The sequence below is a fragment of the Dromiciops gliroides genome, chromosome 4 (assembly GCF_019393635.1).
Source record: "Dromiciops gliroides isolate mDroGli1 chromosome 4, mDroGli1.pri, whole genome shotgun sequence".
Classification (NCBI taxonomy): Eukaryota; Metazoa; Chordata; class Mammalia; order Microbiotheria; family Microbiotheriidae; genus Dromiciops; species Dromiciops gliroides.
Genome location: NC_057864.1, coordinates 312,148,594 through 312,171,176, shown reverse-complemented (window position 1 = coordinate 312,171,176; position 22,583 = coordinate 312,148,594).

Here is a 22,583-nt window from a genome sequence, read left to right as displayed (position 1 = left end):
ATAGCTAGACAAATCTGTGCAAAACCATAGCCTGAAATGAATTAATCTTCACTTAATAGAAATCAGCCTGCATGTCATTGAGACTGCTCAAAATGAAAATATGACCCCAAAATTATGGCTACACTGACCTCTTCAAGATATGTATTAGTGCACAGTTCATTCCATAATAATCATCATTATGGCATGCATAATTGTGAGTGGCTGCCATTCTGCTTTCCCCATTCCACCCCCAAAGAGGAATCATTATTTCTTTCATTCTTTTCCACCCCACTTCCCACTTCCATCAAATTCATGTCTTCCAGATTAAATATTGTGAGAGGTAGGACAGGGGCAGCTGGCAACCTTCCCAGGTTTCCCAAAGCCGACTAGCCCTTATCTCTCCTGCCCAGAGTGGGCATAGAATTTTCAAGTACTTCACATGAAATGACCCAGTTCCTGTGAGGGAGCTCAGCATCATTTTCCCAGAGGCCACCAAGAAGGCAGTGGCCTCTGTTCTGTTCCCATTCCTCCCAGGAACCTTTCTAAACAGCTGGATAGTCATGGAATATTGCAAATCTTCTGATTCTTCCTTTGACAACTTACTGCAACCTTTTAAGTCTCATATGCTTTTTTTTTTTTTGTGGGGCTATGGGGGTTAAGTGACTTGCCCAGGGTCACATAGCTAGTGTCAAGTGTCTGAGACTGGATTTGAACCCAGGTACTCCTGAATCCAGGGCCGGTGCTTTATCCACTGTGTCACCTAGCTGCCCCTCTCATATGCTTTTATGCCCCATTATGCCCTCCTTCCTGTCCCTACTATCCTTTTCTATACCCCAGCTGCTTGACATGAGGTTCTCACATATTCTAAAAGAACTTACCACAGGGTCAGATAGGAATTGCCTAGTGGTTAGGACAGTGGGGAGTAGAGTGGAGGGGCGAGAAAGACTCCTGTAAAACATAATGAAGATTCTTTCTCCTAATGATGTCCTGAAAGGACAACACATTTTCTGGGACCCCATACTTTTAAAACTGATCTCCAAGGTGCCTATGCTAAATAAACTTCAATGATAGCCTTGTAAGGAGCTTCATGAATGAAGGAGGAAGAACAAAAATGTCTTTAGATAATTTTACTCTTTAGTGTTACAAGGTTTTATTTGTTAGACATTTTAGTGAAAGGGGCAGGTTATCTAAGTAACAAAAAGAGAAAGAGAAAGGGTCTCCCTCCTCTCACTCCTGCATGTAGCCTAAAAGCCAATCAGGGTTGATAATGGAACCCTAGAACACAATGGAAGATCAATGGGAAAATGGGCTCCTGTTTGGTGGCCTATATGTTCACCTATACCTTTTATATTTTTTTGTTGTTCTTTAAAGGGAGAGAGCATTAAACAAACATCTGCCATGGCTGCAAATTATTTTATGGGAATATATACAGCCTCCTTTAGGATACACAACAACCCTGGAATGGTGGGCTGTGAACAAAAATGATAAAGTTGTTTATTGGCTTGCTTTCACCTAGGTGGTATTGCATACTCACTCTCTGTCAACTTAACCTACTAAGTAATAAGCCTGGTGACATTTCATCCTACTAGATTATTTTCTGAATTGGCCCATATTACTTGTTTTTCAGAGACAAAAACTTAGTCATAGTCAGGTTCCCATTTCCCTTTTCACATTAGGTTGAGACTAGACATCACTGGATCTTACTGATATGATTACCTCCTCCCATAATATAGGTTGTAATCTCTCCATGCCTTCATCAAGTGAGACTCTTGCTCGTGTCCTCCCAAACCTTCCTTAGAGGGTCCACACTATCTGCTGGGGGTCTTTCCTCTCAACTTCTTGACATTATACAAATTCCATTTTCACCCATAAAACTGTAGATAAGTTACCCTTCGTTTTTAATAAATGAACAGCCCACTTAATTTTCTGGTTGTATGTCATTTTTTTTAGTGAGGCAATTGGGGTTAAGTGACTTGCCTAGGGTCACACAGCTAGTAAGTGTTAAGTGTCTGAGGCCGGATTTGAACTCAGGTACTCCTGACTCCAGGGCTGGTGCTCTATCCACTGTGCCACCTAGCTGCCCCAGTTGTATGTAATTTTTATGATGTCCATCCTCCATGATTCTGACAAGATTAGAGCTCCTAAAATACAGGTAACTCCTATACTAAATGGATCCCTCTATTAAGTGAACTCCAGTGGCTGCCTCTTATCAAATACAAACTGCTCAGTTTGGCATTTAAAATCTTTCATAACCTGACCCCAATCTACCTTTCTAGGCTTACTACACAGTATTCCTGAATGTAACACTTTACAATCTGGCCAGACAGCCCTTCTAGCTGTTTTCTGTATATGATATTCATTTCTGTACTTTTGCACAGACTAACCCCCATGCCTACAATGTACTCCATCCTCACATCTGCTTCTTAGAATTCATTATTTCCTGCAAAACTCAGCTCAACTATCTCTCCCTAAAAACTGCTCTTCCCCCACCCTGCCCCACATACCTTGTTTTTACTTCGTTTATATTTTACAGTCGTGTGTCTGTAGCACCAACTTCAATAGCTTCTCCTAAAGAGACTATGAATACTGTTACTATATCTTAAAGAGGAAACAGAATTTTGGGAAACTGATAGTTAATGGTGATGGCAAAAAGCATCTGTGGAGGTACCATGGGAGAATTAAATTTAAAATGCAATTTCCTGAGGAAAAGACTGAGAATTAATTATCATCTTGAGAGGACTATGAAAATTTGAGCTGACATTTTGTGAGAGATTGAAACTGAGGGAGTTAACTGTTATCTGTGAGGAGTCTGTAAAACCATGAGTTAGCTGTTATCTCGTGAAAGAACATGAAGAGACCTTTGGAAGAGAATTCCTAAGAGAACTGTTTCCAAAACTGAGGAAGAGTCAGAGGCAGCATTGGTAAGAATATTCAATACCATGCCTTTCTTTCCTTTTTCTGAAGAATGGCCGGACCAGTTCACAGTTCCACCAACAATGGGTTAGTGTAGCATCTTTTCCACAGTCTCTTCAGCATTTATCATTTTTCTTTTTTATCAACTTTGCCAATCTGATGGGTGTGACATGGTAGCTCAGAGTGGTTTAAATATGCATTTCTCTAGTTTTAGCTATTGAAAGCATTTTCATATGGTTATGAATGGATTGAATTTCTTTCTCTAAGTGACTATGTCCTTACACTATTTATTATTTGGGAAATGGCTCTTATTTTTACAAATTTCGCTCTGTTCCCTCTAAATCTCAGAAATGAGAACTATAGCATGGAAATTTGCTGTAAAGATCTCTCTCCCCTCCCCCATTTTATCTGCTCTGTTCTAATTTTAGATGGTTTGGTTTTATTTCTATTAAACTTTTAAATTTTATGTAATCGGGGGCAGCTAGGTGGTACAGTGGATAAAGCACTGGCCTTGGATTCAGGAGGACCTGAGTTCAAATCCAGCCTCAGACACTTGACACTTAACTAGCTGTGTGACCCTGGGCAAGTCACTTAACCCTCATTGCCCTGCAAAAAGAAACCAACCCCCCCGCCCCCCACAAAAAATTTATATAATCAAAACTGTCCATTTTAATTCCTTTGATATTCCATCTCTTGTTTGGTCATAATCTCTTTTTCATCCATATACCTAAAGGTAATTTCTTCCTTGCTCCCCTAATTTTTTATGATATCACATTTTATGTCTAAGTCATATATCCACCTAGAGCTTATCTTAGTATATGGTGTGAGCTTTGGTCTTGTATCTAAGTTCTGGCAGACTGTTATATGGTTTTCCCAATAGTATTTGTTGAATAGTCAGTTCTTTCCCCAATAGCTGGGATCTCTATGTTTATCAAATACTAGGCTACGGTGCCCATTTGTTTCTGTTTATTATGAATGCAATCTGTTCCACTGATCAAATCTCTCTAATTCTTAACCAATATAATTTTTTGATGATTACTGCTTTGTAATATAGTTTGAAATGTGGTATTGCTAGGTGCCCTTACTTCTTGACCGGGTATAGTACTGGAATGTTCTGTGCGACCATTATTTCTGGCTAGACCCCATCTCCAATGTTTGAATACCCCTTGGTTTGTCACATAATGCTGATCTTTATTGGGAAAAATTATTCATTCTGCTGTTATCTTGGACTTCTCACTGAGAACTCTGTCTGGGATGGGCTTAGCTATACTCCTTCTTCCCTATTAACATCTTCTCTGAGTACATTAAAAAAATTTTTTTAAAGAATTATATTATTAATTCTCCTTGGTGTTTATATTGTGCCTTCTTTTTATTCAGATTAAACATTTTTATTTAGATTTTTCTGTTCCAATCTCTATCCCTCCTTCCCTCCTTCCCTCCTTTCCCTCCCCCCTACCTGAGGTGGCAAACAATCTGATGATATGGGTTATACATATATGATCATGCAAAACATTATCATATTTGTCACTTAATGAAAGAATGTGAGCAATAGCATGCTTCGGTCTGTTCCATCAATATCCATTCTTTTTTTTGGAGGTGGATAGTATGTTTCATCAGAATTATTTTGGGATTGTCTTGGATTATTGTATTGTTGAGAATAGTCAAGTCATTCACAGTTCTTCATCAAAAAATATTGCTGTCTCTGTGTACAGTGTTCTCTTGGTTCAGCTCACTTTCCAATACATCATTTCATACATGTCTTTCCAAGCTTTTTTGAACTCATCCTATTTGTCATTTCTTACTGCACAGTAATATTCCATTACCAGCATATACCACATTTTGTTTAGCCATTCCCCAATTAACAGACATACCTTTGATTTCCAATTTTTAGCCACCACAAAAAGAGCTGCTATCAATATTTTTGTACAAATATGCCCTTTTCTCTTTTGGGGGAATGTCTTTGGGATATAAACCAAGTAGTGGTATTGCTGGATCAAAGGGTATGCACAGTTCTATAGCCCTTTGGGCATAGTTCCAAATTGCTCTCCAGAATGATTGGATCCTTTCACAACTCCAGCAACAGTGGATTAGTGTCCCAGTTCTTTATATGCATTTTAAAATTGGTAATATATTACAGCTTATTTGTGTCCACCATGTATCTCTCTATTCACCTTTGGGTGACCTACAACTGTAATTCTTCAGAGACTGTGTGATATACACAGCAGAATGAAAGATCCCACTGCTGACTTTGTGGGACTTTGAGCAAATCCATTAACTTCCCTAAGCTTTAATTTCCTCATCTATAAAATGAAAGGGCTGGACTAAATGGGCTCTAAGTTCATTTCTAATTGTAGATCTCTTATCCTATGGTCCTTAAGAATGGAAACTATGTATTGCTCTGGGTTGAACCAGTGCCTACCACACAGTAAGAGCTTAATAAATGTTTGTTGAAATGAATTCCATAACTAGCACTCAAATAGCATCACCATTAGATTTGATTTCTAAAGATGGGCTTTAGGTTCTAAAAGAAACTTCTTTTTTCTCCTCTTTTTAACTCTATGAGAAAGAATCAATCTATATTTTCTTCTCTTCCAATTAGAAATGTATATAGACATTCTGTAATTTAGTCATTTCTCTTTGATACAACAAGAAACAATAGTTCCATTACGGGAGGTGGGGCCAAGAAGAAAGGTTAAATTTTTTTTTTATTAACAAATCAAGCAACCTAGACAAGTTTTTATTATACAGGTACTTAATAAGGAATTAGAGGCTATGAGAATCTGGCACAGTCCAATGTCCTTTCTTCAGATTGTCCTCCAGTATTCTTCACAGTGGTGTGTGTGTGTGTGTGTGTGTGTGTGTGTGTGTGTGTGTGTGTGTGTGTGTGTGTGCATGCGCACATGTGTGCCTAGGGAACAGTGTGGATAAACATACCCAAGGAAGTTCTGATTTCCCTGTATAACTGAAGCCTGGGGAAGGGAAACAAAGCAAAACTCAGAGAGGGAAAAATGCCTGCAACTTTTAAGCTTCCAGCCTTTCTCACATGCAAATCACTTAACAGACTATAAATGATTTAACAGTGACAGAGTCAGGTTTCCCAAAGTAAGTAAATTCCATTTCCTTAACTGTGTGGTACTCTAAAGCAGAGAGCCAAGCCAGAAATCCTTAGGGATCAGGAAGACGATAAGAAATGAAAAGAAAACCACAGGAAGATGAGGAGGAGGGAAAGAGGAAGGAGAACTAAGTACATCTGACTCTGAACCTGGAATAATTCTGATACTAAGATAAATAGTGGGTAAGTACACCAGGTTACCCATAGAAGCCTGGAATCTTCTAATGGGCTTCAAACATACATTACTTTAACAACTGCAATTCTGACATTTCTTGCTGGCATCTAAAAATATGTTGAAAACTGTAATGTGGACTAGAAATGAGGCTTCAATATTTTTTCTAAATAATTTATTCCCTTCTCTTTTGACATCTAGTAACTGGCCAAAGGATAACTTCATTTCCCCAGCTATGGGGATTAGTAGGAATGACTTCTAGCAGGAGTGAAATTTGATTCCAAACCAGTATCAAGGGAAATAAAATATAAATGTATAGAAAACTTGAAAGAATTCAAAAAATAAAGTGCTTGTAGATATGTTTCTTTTATTAAAATCACATCCAAGTTCTTTGAACTCAATATTAAAAACTTTTCAAACCAGTATAGTTTCATGGCTGAAAGAGGAGGAAAAAAAAATAATTCCCATGTTTCTTGAATCAGATAATCTCTAAGTCCTCATACCCTAGTCAAATTGATTCTTGCTTCACCAAAATCATCAAAACTGAAAGATGGTTTCCAAAAGTCATGAAATTAAATGATTCTTTTTGTTATGATTCTTATGCTAAATATGAACATCAAACCAAAGTATCATCTACTCATCACCCCCATCTAATTTAATAAGAGACTACTCAAAGAGGCACAAGCAGAGTATGATGAAGGACAGTCTGACAGAGATGGTAATTTTTTGTGAGGCATCTGTTCTTGTTCCACCACCTAGAAATCTATGAATCAAATTAGTGGATTCAATTCAGCCAGAGTTATTGAATTATCTTCAAAAGGATTTTGCAAAGCAAACTACTCACTCTTTGGCATCTGCTATATAATCTTCCAAATCCAGAGCTGAAAATTAAAGTATATTTGATTTGGTTGAGTGAATTTTACCAGCTACTGGTCAGGCTGATGTACTGCAACTTTTATAACAAAAGGCTTTAATAACTGGAAGCAGTCACTAGAGAACTCTAATAAGCTGGTATGTCCTATAGGTCTTCAGAGGCTCAGCTAAGGATGGCCTTGAATTTGTAGAATTTCAAAGGATTATTGATTTCATAGAACTAGCCAAGTTTGGGGGCTTTTGAGAGAGAGTCCTCAAGAACCTCACCATAAAAACTATAACTATATAAAAATATTAATAATAGCACTTTTGTGGTAATAAAATAACTAGAAATGAAATTATCATCCATAGATCAGGGAGTGGTGAACTAACTGTGGTATATGTCTGCAATGGAATTCTATTATGCTATTAAAAACAATAAATATGAAGAATTCAGAGAAACATGGGAAGATTTGTGTTAACTGATACAGAGTATACCAAGTATAACTGGGAGGCTATATACAATAATGACTGAAATGAGGTAAATGGAAATAACACTAAAAGGCAGCTGAACTCAATGCAATGACCAATATTGTTTCTAAAAATCAGATAACAAACATATCTCCTTCCTTAACAGGAAAGGAGTAGAGATGGCAAACATTGTCTATACTGACAGATGTGACCACTCTATAGGTTGGTTTTGCTTAACAGCATTTGTTCCAAGGGAGAGTTCTAGGGGATAAGTGTCAGGGAGAATATCTAAGAATGACTATGGTGTAAAAAGAAAAAGAAAAAGCCACCAATAAAAAAAAAAGAAAGAAAAATGTACTCTGTTTTGAGGCAAAAGGGAAGAGGAGAAAGTGTGAAGAATTGATTATCCTGATGCCATTCTCAGAAATGTCTAATCTGCTGAGAAATGTAACTGAATTCTAGAAATTTTTCAGAAATGAGTGTCAAAGACTGATGTCTGTCTTTCACTATGCTATTCAAATCTTATGACAGAATGCTCTGCAGAGTCTCTTGGGTAGAAAATCTTTTAAAAGAAGGAAAAGCTGCCAGTGTCTATCCAGCTTGGTGATGACTCATGAGAGGTAGGGAGCAATTGAATTTTTGCCTGTAGCATGGGCCCTTTGGCTTTTCTCATAAAGAAATGCCTATGCCTCCTACCAAAGTGAAAGTGAACTCTTCTGTTTCCAACAAGTGAACTGCATTCCCATATGACTGACTGGAACCCTACCCAAGAGAATGTGACTTCTGCAGCTCAACTTTATGACGGTGCATCTGCTGTGAGTGGTATCTTTGAATGGAGTCCAGGAACTCTTCCGTCAGCTGCATCCATATGCTATGCATGTGTTCATTGCTACGCACATTTTTTAAATTTAGTTCTTGTGGGTGCATGTTCTACACTTTCCCTGTACATGATTTTTTTTTAAATTATGCTTCAGAAAATACACATAATCTTTTCAAAGTCCATGCTGACTCATTCAGGGTTCTTTTGAATGTATTTTTCAAGTTTTAAGTTGGTTAAGCCAAATCATGCAACTGAGGCAGTGATTAAAAGTTATTTTGCTCAACTTCCAATTGAAGAGGAATCATGGTGGTAGGAAAGGAGCCCTAGAACTAGAGTCAGAGGATCACGAGTCAGCTTTTGGTTCTGTTACTTGCCTGCCTGTAAACAAATCATTTCTCCCTCAGATGCAATTTCCTTATTTGCGAAATGAGAGGATTGGGTTAGATGATCCAGATTTAAATTCCATAATTCTGCTCTCATATGTGAATGGCAGTCCAAACATTCTTTCAGTCAAAGAGCTCTGTCTTTTATATGCATTATGGATGCATGGCAGATACACATATACATGTATACATATATACAGAGGTATATGTATGTGTAATAAGTATGTATGTATATACATGAGCAGCCTATTTCTTCAGCCTTACACTTGGTATTGCCATTGAAGTATCCTGTACAAGTGTATAGTTCAGAAGACAAAGGCATACCTGGATCAAAAACCACTAACCACTATGCCTTCTGAAATAATTAGCTTTCTATTCTGTTTTCAAATGACTGAGTTAGGAATCAGTCATCTTCAAGGTCAGGAGCTCTTAAAGGCAGTATGAGAAATTTAATCTTATGACGACTCAAGATGTCTTTCTTCAAGGGCAGATTTGCCATAGACTACATCAGCCTGATCCCATAGCCTAAGCTCTTCCCTCTTCTGAACTTTTCTCTTATTATCAAGGGTACCGCCATCCTCCCAGTCACCCAGGCTTGCTATCTCAGTGTTACCTTCAACTCCTCATCTTCAGTCGCCCCACATATCAAATTTGTTTCCAAATGTTGTTGTTTCTACTTTAACAACTTTTATCTTCTATATGTCTTTATCACCACTTATACAATTACCACCCTAAATCAGGATCTTCTCACTTCTTGCTTCTAGCCTTTTACAATCTCCTTCTAATTGGTTTTTCTGCCTCAAACCTCTTTCCATTCCAATTCATCCTTTTACTATGCTTCCAATTGATTTTTTAAAGGGTAAATTTGACCATGTCACCTCCTCCCTTTCAAAAAAAACATAGCTCCATGGCAGCTAGGTGGCACAGTGGATAGAGCACCGGCCCTGGATTCAGGAGGACCTGAGTTCAAATCCGGCCTCAGACACTTTACACTAACTACCTGTGTGACCCTGGGCAAGTCGCTTAACCCCAATTGCCTCACCCAAAAAAAAAAAACCCACAAAAAAACAACATAGCTCCCTGTTATTGTCAGGTTTTAATATAAAGACCTCTATTTAGCATTTAAAGTTGCTTATAACTTGATCTTTTATTACCTTTTCAGTCTTTTAACACAACTCACATACACACACTTTATGAATAAGTGAAACTGTATTACTTGCTGTTCCTCAGACATAATATTCCATTTCCCATGTCATTCTTTTGCATTTTCCAACATCCATGTCTGTAGTATTCTTCCTCTGTGTCTCTCAAATCCCTGGGCTTTCTTCAAAACTCAGTTGAAATCCTACTTTCTGCATAAGGTCATTCCCAGTCTCCTCAGTTGGAACAGTGTTCTCTTCTGAGGTCACCTTCTATCTCATCTATATAGATCTTGTACATACTTATTTTGTTATAGGTTTTTTCTCCCATCAGAATGTGACCTCCTTAAGAGTAGATACTATGTTTACTGTTCTTTACCTTCCTGGTACTTATGTCAGTGCCTAGCACACAGTAAGAATTTTATAAATGTTTGTTGCCCAAATAGCTGTTGTTCTTCACAGAGAATGTGATTTAAAATACCTCTAAGAACAACTTAGATTTATGGGGCACTTTAAAGTTTACAAAGACACTATTGTTGCTGTTGATTCAAAGTATTCTTCTTTAACTTTAAATGATATGACATTCCCAAAATGCTTTGTAATCAATAATATTTATTATTTTGAAATGACTTCTTATAACATCTGTTACTTTAGATCGAGTTATGCATTTTTGTGATTTTAAACGATTGATTATTAACTCTTAGGGGACTGTAACTGCACTATTTCTTTAGTTGGTATCCCCAAATAACACCTAAAAGTCCTCTACACAAAGAAATACCCAGGGAATGTAGCTGACCAAATATATTCTTTTTTTGATATTACTAACTGCAGTCAAGCTAGAAAACAACAGTGAATCTAGAAATAGCATTATCTAAATAGATTTTGGTCATTATTTTGATTTGTCTGGGTGTTTTAAATATAGAGATTTTGGGATTCTTACTCTATCTTCTTAATCAACCTTTTAAGGATAGTCTTAATCAGCCTTAATCAACCTTCCAAGGATATACCTTTTAGAACTTAGAGAACATGCAAGAAACTTAGGCTTGGTTCCACACACAAAAAAAGTACAATGAAGAAATGAATGAAAAAGCACCAAGATTTCAATATAGGGTCTTTTCTGTGCTAACAAATAGTGAATTCAATAAAGTCAGTCCCCAAATCTGTCACTTCCATAAAATCTGCCCCAAACAGGTATTGGATATCATGTAGACAAGAGATCCAAGCATTTCGCTTTGCAAGTGGTTTTATTAGTTTCATGTAGCCAGCCACAGAGTTACCAGAAAAGGGGGAAGGAGAGGGGAATGTTACAAGACTATTTCTCCAGGACATTTGTTTTTGTTTCTAAATGTATGTTTCTGCTGAGACAGAATTTATCACCCTGTACTCCTGCTGCAATAGACAAAATAATAAGGGGAAGAAGATATTAGGGAGTTTTACCCAGGGCAAGCTGACGTTGACAAATGCCATTCTGAGATTAAATTTAGCTCACCTCTTTGAGCACAATACTGAAGGCTATGTTAGTGAAATAGATTTCAACTATTTTCAGAGAAGAATTGAGAGGAGTATGAAACTTCATTCTATGCCTGAAAAAAAGTTAACTCCTATAAGGTCTGGTGACTTGCCCAAAACTCTTTTAATAAGTTATGCATGATGCTTGTGGTAAGATGATTATGAAGTTACTATGATACTTATGACAACTTCCCTCATAATCATTTCTGCTGTTGATAATTACCTCAGTTGTAAGAGTAAAAGGATGAAGTGAGGTCCCCAGAAAACCTCAGCAATTAAGTTGGAAGGTTGATATTCAGATGAACTTGAGAACTGAATTTGTTCCATTTCTAACAAAAAGTTAACCTTTTCTCTGCCTATGTAAGAAATGCATTACCTTGTGCTGGTATTGACTCAGGGATATGCATTTCTTGCTTATCCAAGGCAGGTGGCATAGTGCATAAAGTGCTAAATCTGGAATCAGGAAGACCTGAGTTCAAATCCTGAGACAAATACTAAACAGCCATATGACCCTGGGCAAGTCACTTACCCTCTTTATGTCTTAGTTTCCTCACCTATAAATGTGGTTAATAATAGTATCTACCACCTAGGATTGTTGTGAGGATCAAATGAGATGATATTTATAAAGTGCTTAGTAAGCTTTAAAGTGCTGTATAAATGCTAGGTATTATTTTGGCCACAAGAGAAGAATAGAACTTTAGTCATGTGGGGACCAATTTTTAATTGGGGAGTGCTAGCTAAGCGGCTCAACGCAATATTAGGGCAAGGAAGGAGACTGCAGCCTCTCTCAAAACAGAACAAGATTTATTTTAACAAGAATGAACTTTAAAAAAAAACCCCACAAACAGGCTCAGTAGGATCAAGGGAAAGGAAATAAAATGGGGAAAGGGAAATTATAATACCTGAAAAAATACCACCGCCCAGGAATCAGCTGAGAATATGCAGGAGAATGCCTGTCACTTTCCAGCTTCCACCTAGAATGCCCAACTCTCCTCCCCCAATCCTAGAAACACCCCACACAGCCCCAACCAATGGGATGGCTGCTCTGACAGTCACATGACTGCCCTCACTAGGCTTCCAATCATTATAATTTTGCCAGGCCCATGTAGGCTTCGGCAAGTGGTAATGACGTGAGGTGCCAGAGCCCTGGCAAGGCTACAACCAGTGGGTGGAGCACTGTGCGGTTTGCGGAGCCCCATGCCAGTGCCTGCCGAGGCATAAAAACCTCAAATAACAATTAATTCTTTACAGTCATAATAATGATGTCATTACCAAGTTCTTCCCTACATTGATAAGACTGCACTCAATTCATAATATTACAACTGGATTGAATAGATGAAAGACAAATTGAGAGTAGCTCAAAGAAGAAAGATAAATGCAATATGGAACAGAATATTTGGGGAACATATATATTGTCAGGAAAATTGATTATAGTACACTAAGAAGGTGCTTTCAATTGTTCTGTCTAGAGAAGCAAGATATCACATGGGGAAAGAAAGTTTCTTAAAGTCCCTCATGGTAGCAAGAGCTAACCTACCCATAGTCCTTTGCAATAATGCCAAGGTCTCGAGTACAAGAAGACAGGTCTAGAATCTGATTCCTCAGTGAGAAGAACATAATCAGTCAGCATAGTTGATATGCCCTTGACCTGTGTATTGATAAGAGGATGTTTTAGAAAACTTTTTCTTCCTCTCTCTCCTTCCTTCCTTCCCTCCTTTTCTTCTTCTTGTTCTTGTTCTTCCTCTTCCTCCTCCCCTTCCATCTCCTCTTCTATCTCCTTTTCTCTTCTTTCTCTTCTCTTTCTCCTCTTCCATATCTTTCTCTTCTCCCTCCATCACTACTACCACCACCATCATCATCATCACTACCACCAATCATCCATAAAAATTATAAACAATCACTATACCCAAAAATCTTAAGGAAGAGCTCTAGACATATTACACATATTAACCCATACTTATCTTGACTAGTTATTCCTCCTGAGAAGGCAGCTTGGCACAGAAGAAAAAGTATAGGAGTTAGAGTCAGAGGATCAACATTTAAATCCCACTTTTACTACTTACTACCTGTTTCACCTCAGCCAAATCACATAACCTCACTAGGCCTCAGTTTTCTCATCTATAAAATGAAGAGTTGTAATAGACTACCTCTGAAGTTCCTCCCAGTTCTAGTCCTGTGAAGCTCTGGGCTTTGTCTGAGATGTAGACCTTGGTGTACTGACTTGATATTGGCTTATCTGCTCTTATGATGGTCAATCATTGTTCCTGCGAGCCCTTAGATATTGTTATGAGAACATAGGTACTGACTCCGCTTCAATGTTAGACACTAAAAGAGATATGCAGAAATCAAATGAGATAAGATTTACAAAGTACTTAACACAGTGCATGGCATATACTATCTATTTATTTATACATATATACATACATATATGTATATATGCATATATAGGTACATATATAGGTATAAATGCCATACATATATACATGTACATATATATGCAAAAATATTGGCTTTATTATTATTCTCATTATTCACTTTGATCCATTCTTTCTCCATTTTTTGCCTCTTACATCCATCTCTTTCTGTCCCTTCCCATTCATTAGATTCCCAATGATGTTATCCCCAAGTTGTCTTCCCCAGTGGTAGATCTACCCTTCCCAAGCAGCATCGCATGTTCTATTAGTTTTTCTACTTATACTGTCAAAATGCAACCATTTTGTGTCACATTCCCTCAGGAAGTGTCTTCTGCCAGGTCATCTAATAGTCTTATAGCACTCAGTGTGGCCCAATGGTTATTAGTTTTGCGATTTAACAAAATTATTCTGGATATAATTCTTTTTTATTTTTAATTTATTTAATAAAACAAGCATTTTCATAACATAGTAGAATTTTTAAAAGATGATTGCACATGAAACTACAAATCTATTATGTACAACTTGCTATTCCTTTTAAATATAATAAGGTTATCATGTCAATTTCCTTTTTTTCCCTTTTTTCTTCCTTCCCTCCCCCACACCAGAAATGGCTACTATTAAACATAAATATTCATATATGTGTAAAATAATTCTATACATATTTCTATTTATCAGTTCTTTCTCTGAATGCAAATAGCATCTTCCTTCATAGGTCCTTTGTCATTAATTTGGGTATTATAATAGTGAAAATTATTTAGTCACTGAAAGTTGTTCTTAAAACAATATTGTTGTTACCATATACAGTGTCCTCTTGGTTCTGCTCATTTTGCACTTCATTATTTCATGCAAGACTATCTATGTTTTTATAAAATCAACAAGTTTATCATTTCTCACAGCACTGTAGTAATCCATCATGATCATATACCACAACTTGTTCAGCCATTCCCCAATTGATAGGCATCCCTGCAACTTTCAGTTCTTTACCACCACAAAGAAAGCTGCTATAAATATTTTAGAACATATAGGTTCTGTCCCTTTATCCCTAATCATCTCTAGAAATAGGCCTAGTTGTGGTATTTCTGGGACAAAGAGTATAGGCAGCTTAAAAACTCTTTATTATTCTATAATTTAATAATTCAATAATTCTAGATTGCTCTCCAAAAGTGTTGTGTCAGTGCAGAGTTCCACCAACACTTTCCCCTTCAATCAATTCTTTATCTTAATGCAACTTATTATGCCAAGTTAGCATCAAAGAGATCTGAGCTCAGAGTCAATTCTTGAATTCAAGTTCAACCTTAGACATATATTGACTGTGGGACCCTGAGCAATTGGCTTAAACTCTCAGTACCCCAGGAGAGGGGCTTTCCTCACTGAGCATTCCCCACAGCAATGAAATCATAGGCTAGATTTTTTTAATGTGGCTTAATATTACATTGTAGGTTTTAGCAGATTTCACACTACTAGCACATATTGAAATTGTGGCCAACTAAACTCCCCTCTTGAACTATGGGAGTTTACAATGATATAATAGGCTTATTCCTGATAAACAAATTGTATTGACCATACAACATCATTTCCAATGATGCCTAGAAGCAGGGAATATCTTAATCCTAGATGAGCAGAGAAAAAGAAAAATTCAACAGAAGCCATCTCAGGGACATCGTAATGGCACCATTTAGGGGTCTAGTAGCCTTCATATGTTCCAGTGAACCAATAAATTAAGAGGAAAATATATGAGCTCTTGAATTCAGGGAACCAATATTAGGCTATATGGTATATATTTTCTGTTGAGCTAGAATTTCTGTGTCATAAGTCTCAGTTGCTGAATACTGGTTCCAAAAACTGAAAGAATAAAGGAACTGAGAAGTCTGAATCCTCAAGGAGCACATAGGTAGTACCTGGTACTTGAGTGAATAACACCATGGACCAACTTTTCTGCAAGTAATTTAGACCAAGGTAGAATGACAAGATCATATAACTTCATAGGTAGAAGGTAAAGGACCTCATTGGCCATTTACTTCAACTTGTATCTGAAGAATGCCTTCCAAAAAGTGCCAGCAAGTGTTTATACAACATGACTTCATCATTTCCATTGATAAGAAATCCATTGCCTTCCAAGACAGGATATTCTATTTTTTTTCAATTCCAATAGTTAGAAAGTTTTGCCTTTGTCAATCCTCAACTTCAGTCTTTGTAACTCCCATCCACTGCTCCTAGTTCTGTCTTCTGAGGACAAATAAAACAAATCAATCCTTCTTCAAGGTGACATAATTTTATAGATGAGGAAACTGGGGCAAACAGGGTTAAGTGAATTGCTCAGTATCACACAGACATTATGTGTCTGAGGCCAGATTTGAATTCAGAAAGATGACTCTTCCTTACTCTAGGCCCAGTACTCTATCCACTGCACCACCTAACTACTTTATCTCCATATTTACTAGCCTCATAACCTGGTCAGAAATTGAACTTAAGTTGGTCTGGCAAAGCCTGCTATTTATGAACAGATGAGAACTAGGTAATAATACATTCAGATGTTTTCATTGTAATCACTGCTTTCTTTTCTACATGTTTATAAGCAATTGCTTTACTAAAGATTAGAATTTCTCAGGAGTTTTGTCAAGCTCATGGGACTATAATTTGAAGATGAAATTCTGTTGCCCTTTTTGAACATTTTAAAAGCATTTGCCCTTCTCCAATTCTCTAGCATCTTTGAGATATCACTGACAGTAGCAAGCAATCACAAACACTATTTCTTTCCATTTTAATTGTATACTGCATGAGGTAACCTGAACTCATCAAGGGCAGCTAGTTACTCTTTTATTATATCCATATTTGTCTTGAATATCAACTCTCTCGGTCATTTTGGTTTTGTCCTTTATATTTCACAGATCATTATTCTTGTCAGAGAAAACAGAAACAAATTTGAGCAACTCTTCTTTCTCCCAGTTGTCAGTTATCATTGTCCAATCCACCCTAAACAAGGGCTCTATATTTCCTTTGATCCGTTTCTGTCCCCTAAAATAGTTTTTTTTTTTAATTGAGTGTTTGTGTCCTTTACACCCTCAGCTCATTCTGAGCTTTAGTGCTCTGGACTACTCTATTCTAATGAGACTATGCCACATGCCTGCATTTTTCCTTTGTTGTCTGCCATAGCTTCCATCTTCTTTATTTGGCTTTTTAAAATCTAAGTTGTTTGATGAATTCATAATATATCCATACCATCCTTTCAGATAATTCCTTTCTAGCCTCCACAGTGAAATTGTTTCTATTTGTGTCTTCAGAATTTAATTCTTCAGAATTTTCTGTCTTCTTGTTTTGACTTTACCTTGTATAATTTTGATTCATGGGATGCTACCTATGCTTTTAAACCCTTTGAAATCTGATCTCACAAAATTTTGAGCACCTTTCTGAAGGGGAAGGAGGAAGAGAGGGAGGGATAAAAAGAGAGAGAGAGAGAAAGAGAGAGAGAGAGATTTAATAAATTAGAATCAAGAGATTTAGAATGACTGAATTTATCTCCCTCCAACTGGTAGAGCAAAGATACTTCCTGCATCCCAGGGGTGAGACTTTCCAGGGATCATGTTCCCAGATTTCTTTATTATATCATCAGTAAGAAAAAACTGCAATCACTTGAGAGTATATAGAGTATTCTCTTTATTTTGAACTTGTTTTAATACAAATTTAAATATGTATATTACTTTTTTAAATGCATGTTCTTCATCCTGGACTAACCACAAAATGATATAACAAGTTTAGATTATTTCAGAGACTATCAGGATATCTGGGGTGGAAGTTCAACCCATTGAACTATACTTCTCATCCAAATTAACCCTACATTGCACCAATAATTTTGGGGAATTTCAGAGTGAATGAAAAAAAAGTGAGCTCTCTTTATCCTGCTTAAATTTGACCCAGCAGTTAAGCTTATAAAATTAGGAACTATTATGGTCAGAATTTCAGAGGTTTCTGATAGAATAAGCATTTAGGGGCAGGTAATCCTTTCATCTTATTTCATCCCCTTAAGATTATTTCATCCTCTCATATAGATAGCTACTTCTTTTCCTGAGTGTAGTGCTATCATCATTTCCTCTAATCTACCAGGTACATCTGGCTTTATGAAAGATAAATAGGTTTTTTAGAAATTATTTATTTTCATAAACTCATTTTGATTATTTCTTAAAGAACTTCATACACTTCCAGAGCCATACAATATGTCAAATACTCTTTAAATGCCCTATTTTACCCCAAAAGAGAATATGACATATGGTTAAAAAAACCAGCCTCAGAGCCAGCAAGATTTGGTTTAAGTCTCACATCAGACTCAAGGCTGTGTAACCTTAAGCAAGTCACTTAACTTCTCAGTACTCTAGGCAATTGTCTACTATATGTTGAAGAGAAGATGCCAGCCTCTATTGGTAGAAGTTTTGACATCTTGGAAGTTCCTGTATCGATGACATCATAGTACTGGTTCCTACCTTTATTTTTACCTTAAAAGCATCATTAGTAAATCCTGATGGGATTTTTTTTTTAAATGAACACTTCCATATTCAATTTGTCATCTTTAAATCAATTGAACTGTTTATTGTCACTTAATCTCTCTGGACCTCACTTCTCACAGCTCCAAAGGAAGATGTTAGAGTAGTTTTTCTTGGAGATTCCTTACAGCTTTAAATCTGTAAAATATAAAAACTATGTCTGCATAATTGAGAACTGAGGGAAATAGGAAATGACTGGATCTTCCTCACTCTATAAAGCTGAGCAAAACCTGATCTCCTCACCGAAGTGAATGAGACTTTCTAGTGATGATTTCTGTCCCAAGTTTCCTTTCATTGTTGTTGTTGTTGTTGTTGTTGAGTCATTACAGTCATGTCCAATTCTTTGTGACCCCATCTGGGATTTTCCTGGCAAAGATACTGGAGTGGTTTGCCATTTCCTTCTCTAGCTCATTTTACAGATAATGAAACTGAGGCAAACAGAGTTAAGTGACTTGCCCAAGGTCCCATAGCTAGTAAGTGTCTGAGGTCAGATTTGAACTCAGGAAGATTAGTCTTCCTGACTTCAGACCCAGCACTCTATCCACTGTGCCACCCTTCTATATTATCAGGGAAGGAAACTCATCAATCCATTGAGTATTCATGCAGGGAGCAATTTCACTATTCCTTGCCTGTAAAAACAAAGTGACTAGAATTCCTCTTTAACTGACTGGGACTGATGTTTGGTGTCAGTTTAAATCTCTAATGCGAATGAATGTGTTAGTAGGTGAGAAATGGGCATTATATCAAGTGTCAGTCAGTGCTGCCTTTGTTTCCCTTGTGTGATAGCTAGGAAAGGATTTCAAAGAATCTCTGTTAGGGAAAATTAGTTTCTTACCCATCCTTTTCCTTTCATGTGTATGCATATTCATATGAATTTTAAATGCCATGATTCTAATTCTCTATTTTCATAGCTTCATCTTGCCTTTCTCAGAAAGAAGTAATTGAAAACGCTACAATACAGACCACATTTTTCAATAATATCTTGAAACTCATTCCATCTGATATTCTTCTGTAACACAATCCCCTTTATCAAGTCAACATCTTACTTATTCTCAGCAGTTTCAAAGGTGATCTATTGCACTTCATGGAGATAATGGCTGACAAGTTACATATGGCAAAGTTTGATCTTAATAGGACTTGAATGATGTTCATCAGACTCAAGCCTTTCTAATGCTTGGTAGCAGATAAAGATATTGTAAAATAGTGACATTTGAAAAACCAGATTGACAAGCCCTCTGCTCGTCCCCTTTACTTAGTTCATGAGAGCTGCTGTTGCTGCTGCTCTCAGGAAAGCATCACTGCAATTCAGGGCCTCACAAAATGCTTCATGTGCCATATGTCAAACTGAAGTAGGGCACTTGATATTGCTGAATGAATATGGATAAGTTGTAATGGGACCTTGACATTTTTCATTCCCTACCTTATGGGTCTAAGCTTGTTAATTGAACAGTGTGTTTATTTTTAATATTTGCCTTTTAATGTCTTTATCTAAAAACAAGGGGGTGGGATGGAGAGAGAAGAAGACATTAATCCAACTTCAATTTTATTGTTGTTGAGTCGTTTCAGACCCCCATTTTGGGGTTTTCTTGGCAAAGATACTGAAGTGGTTTGCCATTTCCTTCTCCACCTCATTCTATAGAAGAGGACACTGGGACAAACAGGGTTAAGTGACTTGCCCAGTGTCACACAGTGAGTAAATGTCTGAGGACACATGAACTCAGGTTCTCCTGACTCTAGACCTGGTACTTTATCACACTGTGCCATCAGCTTCAATAAAGGTAAATAAAATAATAAAGCTTAAAAATTTTTTAAATCACATCTTTATCTTATACTAAGCACTCAGTTGGTGCCCCCAATGGTGCTATCATTCATATACCCATGCAAAATGAGAGACAGAGACAGAGAGAGTGACAGAGACAGAGACTGAGAGAGAGAGCTAATAAAACAAACAACACTGAAAATTAAAAATTATCTTGATAGCACTTAAACCAGAGGAGAAAGCATGAAAAAGCCAGAACTTCATAAGGATAAATATGAAATTCCATATTAACATGTTTTAAAAATCAACTACAGAGGTTTGCAATGCGGAAAACCTGGCCAGGCAGTAGTTAATGTCAAAGAAATGACGAGGATTTTAGTTATGCAAAAGTATGATGTGTCTGATTTTAAAAAAGAAAGGAAGAAGATAAAAAAAAGCAAAACCCACAAACTAATGCAGTCTTTGGCTGGATTAAATACAGCACCCAGATTAAGAAAACTAATCAATCACATTGTATTCTGCACTGGTTGGCATCCATCTAGAATATTGTGTTCAGTTTGAGGTACCATAATTTTAAGATGAACACTGGCAAACTAATGGGTCATAATCCTGCCTGTAAGCAGTGATGAGAAATAGGAGCCCCTGGCTCAACCTGAAGCTGGGTCAGGGAAGAAGTCTAGCCCAGAGAGAGATGAGCCTGTGCTATTCCATCAATGGAACATCAAACTCAAGGGAGCAGGCAAGAGTAGAAAGTAAACCATGAACCAAATAGAACAAAATAGGGGTGCCGAGTGAAGCAGCCCAAACCAAATAGGGCAAGCAATGAGAGAACTTGCAATGGTGAAGGTAGTGCTAGGTGATCCATGTCCTAGTAAAGCTTGACAAATAGATGATAAAAATGTAAGAAAATGAAAATAAATTATTTGAAGGGCTACCATATTGCTCTATGTTTCTCTGGAGGACAGAATCAAATCCAATTACTGAATATTAAAGGGAAGTAGATTTTGACTTGGTAGGAAAACTTAGTCCAAAAATGGAATCTGCTTCCTTGTATGAGATGCCCAAATGCCCCATGCCCAAAACATAAAAGCATAAACTAAATGTCCAGGAGATTTCAGTATTGGATCCATGATCACACACTCAGTGCAGAAAGAAATCTATAGAATAAAACCAAAAGCATGCAAACCACTTTTGGCAGGAACTGTTCTGTTTTTTCCTTTGTATCTCTAGTGACTATCGGTGTGCCTGGCATAATTCTTGTTGGCAGATTGAGGTTTCTCAGAATCCATATTACACAGATCATCAGGGGAAGGAAAAAATCACTTTAGAAGCTCCTAAATTCCTCAAGTCCAACTCTCTCACTTTATAGATGGGCAGCTAGGTGGTGAAGTGGATAAAGCATTGGCCCTGGAGTCAGAGGGACCTGAGTTCACATCTAAGCTCAGATACTTACTAGTTGTATGACCCTGGGTAAGTCACTTAACCCCAATTGCCCTAAACATCCAGGGCCATCACCAGTCATCCTGATGTATACCTTGCCACTGGACCCAGATGGCTCTGGAGGAGAGAGTGAAGTTGGTGACTTTGTATAGCCCTCCCTCACTTAAATGCAATTCACTGCAAGTCATGACATTGCCCCAATGTCATGGTCCTCTTTGAGAATGAAGGAAAAACAACAACAAGATGGGGACACTGGAATCCAGAGACTTATCCAAAGTCTACAGATTATAAATGTCAGAGTTGCAATTTGAACCCAAGCCCTCTCTGACTCCAAATCTAAAAAATTTTCCTACTACATGATGCTATTAAATCAGTTATTGATAGATGGGCTTCACAGAGTCCATAATGCATAAACATCCCTAAATATTATCAAAAGAAAAAAACATCTTTTTGATTTGTTTTTGCAGGGCAATGGGGGTTAAGTTACTTGCCCAGGGTCACACAGCTAGCAAGTGTCAGGTACTCCTGAATCCAGAGCTGGTGCTTTATCCACTGCGCCACCTACCTGCCCCCCACTAATTCATTCTTGGTGGAGTTGTGAACTGATTCAACCATTCTGGAGAGTAATTTGGAACTATTCCCAAAGGGCTATCAAACTGTGCATACCCTTTGATACAGAAACACTACTGCTAGGTTTATATCCCAAAGATACCCAAAAGAAGAAGAGACCTATTTGTACAAAAGTATTTATAACAGTTCTTTTTGTGGTGGCTAAGAATTGGAAATCATAAGGATGCCCATCAATTGGAGAATGTCTAAAAAAGCTGTGACATAGGATTGGTTCTTTGTTTTTTGTGGGGCATTGGGGGTTAAGTGACTTGCCCAGAGTCACACAGCTAGTGTCAAGTGTCTGAGTCTGAATTTGAACTCAGATCCTCCTGAATCCAATGCCAGTGCTTTATCCACTACACCACCTAGCTGCCCTGTGACATAGGATTGTAATGGAATATTATTATTCCGTTGCTATAAGAAATAATAAGCAGGATGATTTCAGAAAGACCTGGAAAACCTTATATGAACTAATA